Consider the following 12,362-nt stretch of genomic DNA (forward strand, 5'->3'; position numbering starts at 1 on the left):
ATAGTAGTCTACAGTTCCTAAGGACTATTAATAGTAATCTACAGCAGGGGTTTTCAACTGATTATGAACCAGGGACCACCACCCTGACTGAGAATCAACCTGGGGACCACTGTTGTGTTGGGAGGGGGGATACCGTCTTGGTGTGGGGGAAAGAAATTAACCTTCCATATTAAACTCATGTTGCTGTTCATTGTAACTTACTATGAGTAAGCAGACACTTGCGGTTGATTATAATAATTATATAATAATATATTTTTTATCCCACGATTTTGTAACCCATTTTTCACCCCCGTGCCAATCTACTGTGATCCTGGGCTCTACACACCCTCCGCCAACCTGGGGAGAGCAACAGACTTAACTCATGCTTCCTTCATGCCTGAGTGTCCAAGTTGCTCCTTTACACCTGACAGGGGGGAGTTTCCCTGGTTGGACGTAGCGCGTGGAAGGAACACGTTATTCCAACCAGTTCCAGCACATTTCTTTATAATGGTGACTCAACCAGGCAATCCGGTACGGTTTCCCTTGAGATTCTAACTCACTTTTCTGTGGAAGTTCAGAGTAGACTTCCCAGTAACTGATCCCAGTAACTGATCTGGTCCCTAAGGACTATTAATAGTAGTCTACAGTCCCTAAGGACTATTAATAGTAGTCTACAGTCCCTAAGGACTATTAATAGTAGTCTACAGTCCCTAAGGACTATTAATAGTAGTCTACAGTCCCTAAGGACTATTAATAGTAGTCTACGGTCCCTAAGGACTATTAATAGTAGTCTACAGTCCCTAAGGACTATTAATAGTAGTCTACGGTCCCTAAGGACTATTAATAGTAGTCTACAGTCCCTAAGGACTATTAATAGTAGTCTACGGTCCCTCTTCCTCCTCAGTAATCCAGCTGTTCCATACAGCTTTTTGGAACTCTTGTCACATTTGCCAAACAGTATTTATTTAACACATCATACATACCTTCTGGCAGTGGAGGGTTACTGGTGGACGATGGAGGACGACAGGTGGAAGGTGGAGACTCACTGGTGAAGGGTGGAGACTCATTGGTGAAGGGTGGAGACTCATTGGTGGAAGGTGGAGACTCACTGGTGGAAGGTGGAGACTCATTGGTGAAGGGTGGAGACTCATTGGTGAAGGGTGGAGACTCATTGGTGGAAGGTGGAGACTCACTGGTGGAAGGTGGAGACTCATTGGTGAAGGGTGGAGACTCATTGGTGAAGGGTGGAGACTCATTGGTGAAGGGTGGAGACTCATTGGTGAAGGGTGGAGACTCATTGGTGAAGGGTGGAGACTCATTGGTGAAGGGTGGAGACTCACTGGTGAAGGGTGGAGACTCATTGGTGAAGGGTGGAGACTCATTGGTGAAGGGTGGAGACTCACTGGTGAAGGGTGGAGACTCACTGGTGAAGGGTGGAGACTCACTGGTGAAGGGTGGAGACTCATTGGTGAAGGGTGGAGACTCGTTGGTGGAAGGTGGAGACTCACTGGTGAAGGGTGGAGACTCACTGGTGAAGGGTGGAGACTCATTGGTGAAGGGTGGAGACTCACTGGTGAAGGGTGGGCGCTGACTTGTAGAGGCTGGAGTCTCACAGGTGGAAGATGAAGGTTCTTTGGTTGATGGTAGAGGAGCTCTGCTATCAGCGATCACAGACAGCGGACAGGAACCTCTGTCTGTGTCTCTGATGTCTACTTCAGACTCGGCTGGAGAGCCACTGACATCTGCTCCAACATCAGTTGATTGGCTGGGACACAGAGGCTACAAAGAAATACAGAGAGTCATATTTTATAGATCGCTCACTGTCTTCAATATGAATTAAAATAGAGAACAGACAGACTGTGAAAGATTGGAGACTTCCCTTAGAAAATATACTAAACCGACAATATTACTGCTACCTGCAAGTACAAGTACTGGTGTACTAACCACATGAACGCAACAATACATTTAGTGAACATTCAAGCTCAAAACACAACATGGTATGTTGTGAGTTTGTTTCTTTTTTCCCTCATTGGTTTTCTGCGCGCACACACACACACACACACACACACACACACACACACACACACACACACACACACACACACACACACCATATAAGAGAATCAGAGCATACTAGCAGACCATTTATTCTTTACCTAGTTTTATTTAACACAGGGCGCTAGCCCCTCCTATATCCAGCTCTTGGTGTCTGTCCACAACCTCTGTCCTACACAAACATTAAATTCCCACTGGCAATGAATGGAGTTTTACTGTCTGAGCAAATTAACATATAGGGCTATATTTTGTGTCACCCCTTACCCATTATATCCCTAAACGTATTTGAATTATTTTTTACTATTTTGAAAAACCTTTTAAAGTAGTTAAAATAGCTGATCTACAAGCTCACTCAACGTGTTGATGTAGATCAGCTAGTTGAACTATTTTAAAATGTTTTTCCAAAATTGAATAAAAATGGCAAATACGTTTAGGGATATCATGTGGTACATGATAGTGTCTATTTTATGTCATGATGATGTACGATGATAAGAGCGCCCCCATAGGTGTGATTTCTGTCTGTGCATTTTAAAATCCTACAAACTGATGCAATGCAGTATATTTACAGCAGAGCTGGAATAGTTATGGTAATGATCTTTTTCACTTTACACTACCTAATTGTTTGTCATTATTTTGCAGCAATGGGAAAAGGCAATTTTCCAAACAAACACAAACCTGTCCTTCCATCGTGGCCTCCTGAGCGTCCAGTTGCTCGTCTGTGTCCGTAGCTTTGCCCAGAGCCTCGTCTGTGTCTGTAGCTTTGCCCAGAGCCTCGTCTGTGTCAGTAGCTTTGCCCAGAGCCTCGTCTGTGTCGGTAGCTTTGCCCAGAGCCTCGTCTGTGTCTGTAGCTTTGCCCAGAGCCTCGTCTGTGTCAGTAGCTTTGCCCAGAGCCTCGTCTGTGTCGGTAGCTTTGCCCAGAGCCTCGTCTGTGTCAGTAGCTTTGCCCAGAGCCTCGTCTGTGTCCGTGGGTTTGCCCAGAGCCTCGTCTGTGTCCGTAGCGTTGCCCAGAGCCTGCGTCACTGTCCGGGTCATGCTCTCCATCTTCTCCTTCACCTGACAGACCTGCTTCTCACTCCGCCTCACCAGCTCAGCCGTCTCCAGGGCACCGCTGACCATCGCCTCCATCCTCCGTAAGGTCACCAGGAGTCCATCGGACATCACTCCAGTCTGGTTCTGTTCTGTGGCTGACCGGGCTGCTTTCTCAGGAGGCGTTGCTGTGGTGGACACGGCTGCATTCCTGTACTCCTTCGCTACGTTCTCCCCGGTCCAGCCTTGTCCATCTCTCACAGTGTTGGTCTCCTTGTCACGAGTGTGGAGGACTCCCATCTTGCCCTGAGACGATTCACGCTCAGAAACACCCTGCTGCTGTGCAGTCCTCAAAGCAGCCTGTAGGTGGCAGAGTTGCTCTCTCATATCGCCGACAGTGTGCTCTGCTTGCTGGAGCTTGGCTCGTGTCTCAGCCAATAAGGCCCGGTTAGGTTGGTCGTCTTCCGTTCTCAGCTTGGCTTTTGCTGCCTCCAGGCTTATGGTTCTGCGCCAGTTCTCTACAGCCGTGGCCTCAGGGGTCTGGGTCTGTTCCTCGGTCTGGTTCTGTTCCTCAGTCTGGTGGTTCTGCCTTCGCTCCCGTTCCCGAACCCTCCACTGCTCCTCCACCTTCTCCCCTCTCTCCTCCTCCCACACAGAGTTATGCAGGTTCAGCTCTCTCAGTCTGAAAACCACCAGCCCCCAAATCATAAACAACTGCTCCTACACATTGTTATGTCTGTAGTCACGGAGGGCTCCTAAAACTGCACTTATGCTACTCAGAAGACAGTAAAGGACAGTCATGGTTAATGGTTGCATAACAGAGATTTCCATAAACACTGTCTTAACAGAAAAACAATTAAGTCTCTCTTTTTATTAGGCTGGGGTAATTTCTCAGAACATAGTGACTAATGCCAATGAGTGTGACTGTCTGTGACATCCAATCTGTTACCATAACAGGAGAAACGGAGGTAAAAAACTCACATACACTTTGACAAGCTGCTGTTTGATGCTTGCTGGTTGCTCGTGGCTGTGTGGGTAAGGCACCTCCTGTGATTCAACGGAACCAGCACAATACTGTGGATGAAAATATAGGCATAGCGTGCCCTTTACATAATGAGGACATCTGACTGAAAAAACTAAGCAATAAAAATGTAGTAATAATTATAACAATAATATTCATGTCAATTTAAACTTGAGTTCTTGCACATGTGGAACAATACAATCACCATTTATTAAAGCTTTCTGCTCTAATAGAGCTCCGACATCTAAGAACCGCTCCAGAAAACAGAGGTGAAACATGGAACATGGAAATCATGTGATTTTGACCAAACAGTTGTGTTTGATTGCCGCCCCATCACACACAACGACCACGTGACTTCCATTGGAAAAGCATTGAGGCGGCCATGAAACACGGACAGCACAGAGCATGTTCGTCTGATATGTGTGTACGAAGCCTCAGTCTACAAAAAGTGCTATCTATTAAGGGGCTAGGCCGGGCAAATCCTACGGGCCATGGTGGAGTCTGAAAAGGTGGGTTTTCAGACTACAGCGGCAGATTGGGAGTGAGGCTGCAGTTCTGACTGCGATGGGAAGTGCATTGCATGGTTTTGGAGCCAGAAGGGAGAAGAGTTTGGGACGTGTGGAGCGTTGTTGTCCCGGCGTTTTTAGTGAAGGTACTTCCAGCTTCCCCGCGTTGGCTGATCTGAGTGCGAGGGAGGGTTTCTCTTGAAATTACTAATGTAACAACAGACGATGGGTCCACTTGAAGACATTTTAACTCTCTCATCATAGATTGGCTATTTTTGGTATTTAACTATAAGTTATACAAGTTTAAAGTGTACCTTTTGTATATCCTGAATCTCAGTCTGCAGAGAGCGGTAATTAGGAGGATCAACATTCCTTCTAAAGAAACTCTGTGGACTTCTGGAGTGTCTGTGAAAGCTGAGGTAGATCATGATCCCATCCCCGGAGAGAACACACAGTATTGATAAATACAATGAATGAATATAGACAATGATTAGGTGGAGAAAGAGTAATAGCAACCAACCATTTTCAAATTAGATACAACTACTTTGAACATATAATTATACCAAGCAGTTAATGATGTAAATAAGGAAATGGTAAATAATAGTAAAATTATTTCTATATTTCGTTTGGTGTTTGTATAATTGAAATCAATCAGTACCGTACCTCAGAACGACTTGCTGTGAATGTTCTTGTAACCTCTGTAGCTCTGACTGCAGCCCCTTCAATGGCAGAAATATATTATAATAGTTTAAATACAACCACGGCATAATGTTTTTTTATCAAGAGACAGCAACTAACTAACATTTAATATAACACAAACATGCTACTAATTTCAAATAGATGTGTAGTTATCAGTGGCAGTCAATACATATCATTATAACATGTCAGCAAAGTTTGATCAATGACAAAAATATATATTACATGCATTAAATGTAATTTAATAATAATAATAATAATAATGTTATATAATATTATTTTTCATATCACTCATACCTATTTTAGATAAACATACCTCTATGATGTTGTGATTTTCCACGTGAGAGCTCATCATGTTAGCCATAAGAATGTCTCTCTACAAACATTAGAGATGAGTAAAACAAGTTGAAGAAATACAGAAATCTTTTGTTGTGCATTGTAAAGTTTTACATACTACCCTATAGCAGACGGACCTTTGAGATTTCTCTTTCTTTTAAAGTCAGCATTACAAGAGCATCCTCAAGTTCTGCCTGTGAACACGAAGAGATTTCCATTCAGTGAAAAGTCTCACTGAGACAGAGAGACTGAGGGCGCTTTCACACCCAAAGTTCGCTTAGAAGGTCCGGATCAAGGACCAAGGACCAAATATTTGCATTTTGATTTTGGTCCGTTTGGTGTTCACACTGGACTTTGTAAAGCGTACCAAATATGTAAACAAATGACACGTGGACATGTTAAGCGAACCAAATAGTGAGGGAAAAAGAACATGAGGGGAAATCACTGTCTACAATTTTTGGGGCAACCTTCAGTCACACAGAGAGAGAAGAGAACAGCAACAACTTTATTGCATTCATTCTTATTAATTATTTTATTAGCCAAATAAGAGCAACAGATGAACAGGAGCAGGTGTTTGAACAATAATGTGCTTGCTCCTGATGCATACAATTCACGGAGACGTATAGCCAGCTCCTACAAGGTATCCCCGATAAAAATGACTTTTCTTCCATGTGTGCACCTTGACCCGATTAGATATATGTTATTTCTGCGCATCAAATCGGCGGGCATTTCCATGTCATCTTATGGTTTAAACTTGAAGGTGGTCAGTTAGTATTGAGCTTCAAGTCAGAAAAGCTCCGCTGCAGCTAATTGAGTTGACCTAGTTTTACGTCTTTTGCTATAGTGATGTAGGCCTAATCAATTAATCATTTGGGACCACCTGTGTATAGCTTATTTAACATTGGCTTTTTCTCTATACGTGCGGCCGTGCGCGACATGGATGATTTTAAATATTTCAAATTCTCTGTCTCTGCGTCTCTCCCATATAAATATACACACACACACACACACACACACACACACACACAGACAGACAGACAGAAAAAAGGAGGGGACACGAGTTGAAAGAGAAACTCTCGCATGAAGACTCATGCATCGCATGCTTTGTCATAACTTTGCGTGACGGCGGCGCATGCTTAAAATAAACAGATCTACAAGCTTACATCGTGTACCATATACCGTACACCATTCCGTGTCGATAATTATACATCTGTTATTTTTGCGCATGTGAACCTCGTACGCTGCCATTACATTTGCGCTGCGCCGCGACATGCGTCTACTATTAAAATAAAATCAGACTGTCAGCTGTCATATCAATAGTGATCCCCGTAAAAAATACATGCTTTTATAACTAATTATTAATGCAGCCTCACAACTGCCGAAGCCCGACAGCTATTTTGGCTATCGTACTGTATTTGGTCCTCTATAAAGTCCGAATGCGTTCACACCAGTAACGAACCGCACCGTGGTTCGTTTGGAAGCGAACCGAGTCCGGCCTTTTTTAGCGGACCATGGTTCGTTTCTTTGATCCGCACCAGAGTTCGGATGCATGTTCACACCAACCGAACCAAAGGGGTAAGCGGACCATGGTTCGTTTTAAACGAACCAAACATGTCCGGTGTGAAAGCGCCCTGAGAGACAGACATCTTTAAGATGTCTTCTTACCCTCAGTTCAGCATTTTCCCTCCTGAGTTTGTTGACGCTGTCGTCAGAGCACGTTCTTTCAAAGGACAACCTTTCATTCTGTGGAAATGATGAATGATATTATATATTATATATATGAAATGATGAATGCTATTGTATCATTCATTAAATTATTCATTATTGTATCATGCATAAATAACAATGGGAAGCACAAGCACCTTCTTCTCTAAGACTTGATCAAGCAAAATTTGAAATAAGTAAAGCTACCTTGTCTTCAGCAATCCTTACATGAACTCTCAGGCTTTCAAGTTCATTGCTCTAAGAAAAGGAAAACATATTATAATTGGGCAGACATCATCCAATTTGTGTATGACGTTGGTAAATGGTGCATTTCTATAGCACCTTTATCCAAGGCGCTTTACATAGATTGTGCATTACATTCACCCATTCACACACACATTCACACACACATTCGTACACCGATTGCGGCGGAAGCCATGCAAGGCACCAACCAGCACATTTTGGGGTTCAGTGTATTTGCCCAAGGACACTTCGACATGTGGAGGAGCCGGGATTCGAACCGCCGACCCATGGATCATTGGACGACCTGCTCTACCTCCTGAGCCACAGCCGCCCCAACGTTGCACTCTGAGTCTTGTGTGCAGTTATGTACCAATTTGGTGCAGCTGGTCTGTGTGCGGTTCGCCCTATCCTGTGCCGCCCTGAAGGAACGGCGGGCCTCCTCTAGGTCCTCTGTTAGAGACCTGGCTCTGGTCATCACTGACCGCTGGGCGCTGCATGGGGGAGGGGCATGGGGGGGGGCATCATCAACCAGTTAAAACAGAGTTACTTTACTGTATTCGTTTATATGGTCGGGACAGTGTATAATTGTATATTGATGAACATTACATTAAAAATGCAGTGTAAATACTGTATACCAGACTTAGCAAGACTTGCTAATTTCCATCTGCAGTCCCCAGACGTCAAAACATCATCAAACAATACAAACAGGACTGACATAGCATACAAATACCTAGTACATTTCAAACGTAGTAACTAAGACTAGTAAGAATAAGAAATAAGAAAATATTAAACAATTAGATAAAACTATTATTAGGTGCAGAGAGGCTCAATCTCTCTTATGTATTGTTCTGAAGAGAAATAAACAATGAAACCATTATAACAGAACCTTCTCCTTCAGCCATACTGAGCTATATTCACCTGTTCAATGAAACCATTATAACAGAACCTTCTCCTTCAGCCATACTGAGCTATGTTCACCTGTTCAGCTTGACACGCAGCTCACTGATCTCCACAGACAGCTGCAGGTTGGTGTCTTCACACTGCGTCACCGTTCTTAACAGAATGTTGTTCTGTTCACTCAGCCTGTGATGGTCGTGCTTCAGTTCAGCCACCGTGCGCAACAGATTGTTTGCATCGCTGAAGTAAAAATAAATAATTAAGACGTATATAGCATGAATTAACCAGAGTGTGGGGTTGTATATTAAGTAGTTAACTGAGAGGGACAGAAAGCGTAACTGACCAGAAGCACTGGCCCCTCTCTGAGATAACGGGGTTGATTTGAGGACTTGAGAAATCCAACCCTGAAAGTAAATCAATATTATGGAGGCAATATAGGGTTGGAATCTAACAGATCCATTCCCAAAAATACACAGCAGAAAGAAAGGCCTACCGTGTATAGACACTTTGGAAGGGTCTGGCCAAGACACATGACTGTCATCCATATCAGTGCTGGAAAATATGAACAATCGTAAGTCTCTTGCAGATGTGAACTCAACAACTGATAACAAAATGGCAAATATTAATGAAAATATGGATCATTCATATTTATAACGTTGAGTAAACTAAGTAGATACTAGACGACATCAACGATTTAATCCAAAATCCAACTTGAACCACTAAAACATCCAGCATTCATGACATAGACAGATAGAATGTATCTCTGCTGTAGGTAGAGATGTGGGGAGTGAGTCATGAGAGCAGTGGCAGGGTTCATTCAGTGGCAGGTGCATGTCATCACATGGCATAAACGGGTAGGGAAGTGGAATCGTTTGTCCAGATAGAGGCCCTCCCTGACCCTCAAGGCTCATTCATAGTCTGGATTTTCGGTGGTGAGGTGACCACCGAACTACAACATGACGTCACGGAGCCGCGGTGAAGAGCAAACCACCGCCACCGCTCCAGCCCTTCTCTCTGTTTTTACTCACCACCGCTCAACGTTATTTCAGCTCCGGTGGTCAGCTCACCACCGGAGCGGTGGTCACCTCACCACCGAAAATCCAGACTATGAATAGGCCTTAAGTGTATGTGGGGATGGCTGATTTATCCAAGCCCGGTCGGTCACCCCATAGAGTATTAGGGTCACCCACGGTAACAAGCTGCGTATCCGGAACTTCCAGGAGAGCCTTGTTTGTTTGCCGATCTAAGGCTCTGCCTTGGCCTATGAGGCTCCGGGATATCTTTAATGTACAGTAGCCATGCAGCCAGGGCTATAAAAGTGGTAATTACATTTTTTAAATCAATCCTAAAAGGACAGGAGTAACGTGGTCACGCCTTCTTTTAAAAACACACCTGTATGTCAAATGCTTTTCTTAATTCAGTTTTACTCATGTGTGTATATGTATGTATGTAGGCCTATGTATATGTATACATATATGTATATGTGTACGTATATATGTATTTATTGTTTCCTTGCACTTTGTAACTTTATGTTTGGAAAGGTGCTATATAAATAAAATTCATTAATTCATTCATTCTGGGGGGGGGGGGGTTTGGATTCCTTCTGCTTTGCATTTGCTTACCTATCCTGGCTACATTGGGCGATCCATTTCCTCATGGTGCAGTGAAATGTGTCCCTGCTCACAGCAGGGTCCTGGCGGTCGGGGTCAAGCAAGCGTTGCAGGGAGGTCAACCTGTCCTGATCTGGACTCTGGCCCGTCATAGTCTGCAGGAAATGCAGGATTGTGGAGGCTAGAACCTCTCCTGACGGCAGAAAATATAAAGAGGTGGGTTCTCCTAACCTATCTTTAATACTTGACAGATGAGGATGACGACGACGACGACAATGTACAAAGTGTGGGAGTCTTTTGTTACCTGCAGTGTTTGTATTACATGAATCATATGTAATGTCAAGAAGCTGTTGTTCTGAGAATCCATTGTTTGGCACCTCCTTTGGCTCAGGGCTAGGTGACCCCCACACTAAATATTTACAAATGCACAAGTTTAGATTATTATGAGTACTGTATAGTTTGGGAATGCATGATCAGCTGGTTCAAGTCAGCTCATAACATAACTCTGAACTCTGATATAATATCTCTGCTGTCAGAAAGACACCACCTAATTCCAAAATGTTACTTTTTCAGAAAAGGAAATGAAGAAAACCATATATTTAGAGAACAAAGCCTAATCAAAGTTGGTGTTGTGACTTTATATAATAGTGTGGTGCTCTACGCCTTTAACACTATCCCACGTCACGTGACCCGTGCGCTACGAGAACGAGAATGAATCCGATATTGGTGTTGCGTGCCTGTACATTATTTGTGCGTCATAATTGTCACTTGCATGAGAGAGAGGGGGAGAGGTGTTAGCTGATTTAGCAGACAGTTTGAGGGTCCAATGGAGTTAAGAGGTTTTGTCCGAAGCGTGCTTTTTAATACTTTCCATTCATTGATTCAATATAACCAACACACAGACGTAAAGGGTGTTCAATAGCACTGATTTATGAAAAAGAAAAGCAACAAAGAAAATGGTCATAGGTGCCGGTTTCCTCCCAACAGCAACGCATAATACAATTCCCAACATGGCATTTTATTTTATGCATCCCTATAAGAAGAGAAGAGTAACACCAGCTCACCTTCATCCATGTCAGACATTGGGTTTGGTTCTATGGAACCCACACCTGAATCCATGGATTGGAGACTTTCGCTGTGCTTAGCCAGAGCCAGAGTTGAGTCAGTTGATCCAAAACATCAAATATCTGAATCCCAGTAATAAGTCACTCAAGGCCATAACTCAAACTGCAGGCTATACACAAAAGATGCAAAATGTTAACATGGATTTATGTAAAAGCAAAAGATCTAAAGATGGTTAGAAAGAAATCAATTGGTTGAATATAATATGCTAAATAGGCTGCAGCAGATAATGTTAGTTAATGCTTACTACATGTAACCGATGCTGTCAGCTGGCTATGTCTCAGAAGCTCCAGTCATCTTAGAGAGAAAAATAAAAATAATAATATATATAGGCCAATATATATATATATATATATATATATATATATATATATATATATATATATATATATATATATATAATCCATCAAAGTCGATCTCATTTCTGCCAGAGAATAGACAAACTCTCAATATACACAAAAGACAGTTTCCAATTCAACTTAATACTTTGATGAAAAAGAGTTTAAACAAATCAATAAACTAAAATCTTACCCGTCTGTCTGGAGCAGTTCGTTCTTCCGTTCTGAAAACAGTCAAAATCTTCAGATCAGTCAGAATATAAATACAAAATAGATATAAGGTGGACGGTGCCTCTCTGGCCCATGTGTGTATTACGGTTATCAGAGAAACGTGCTTGTTTTGACTTCACATCACAAACAGCTGACATCCCCCCCCCCTCCCTCCATGGTCTCTTCTCTTCCTCCTCACACCGTTACAAAATAATGCCTCATTTGTCGTCAACGATAATGTTGTCAGCTTGAAGATCTGCTGTCTTCAGCAAGCCTCAAATCTTGTGCGTTAACATTCATCATTTAAAGTCAAGCCATTGAGCTTGTCCTGTCAGCTCAAACACACAATTAAATACCTTGTTTTCAATAGTGTTGCACATGAATGTCGGTATCATTACAAATATACTGTATATACCGGTAGTAAACACACAAAAAACCCTACCAATATAATTCCATTTCAACCCCCCTCTATTTTCCCATTGCAAGTGCGTTTGTATCATGTAACGCCAGAGCTGCATTTTCTCAGCAATGGGATAATAATCTTTGGGGGTGGGTAGATCTTGTTGAGCTGGTCATTTTGAAAGTAGCTCTCAAGTCAAAAAAGTGTGAGCACCTTCTG

This window comes from Protomyctophum bolini, assembly GCF_963924005.1.
Source record: "Protomyctophum bolini genome assembly, chromosome: 1".
Classification (NCBI taxonomy): Eukaryota; Metazoa; Chordata; class Actinopteri; order Myctophiformes; family Myctophidae; genus Protomyctophum; species Protomyctophum bolini.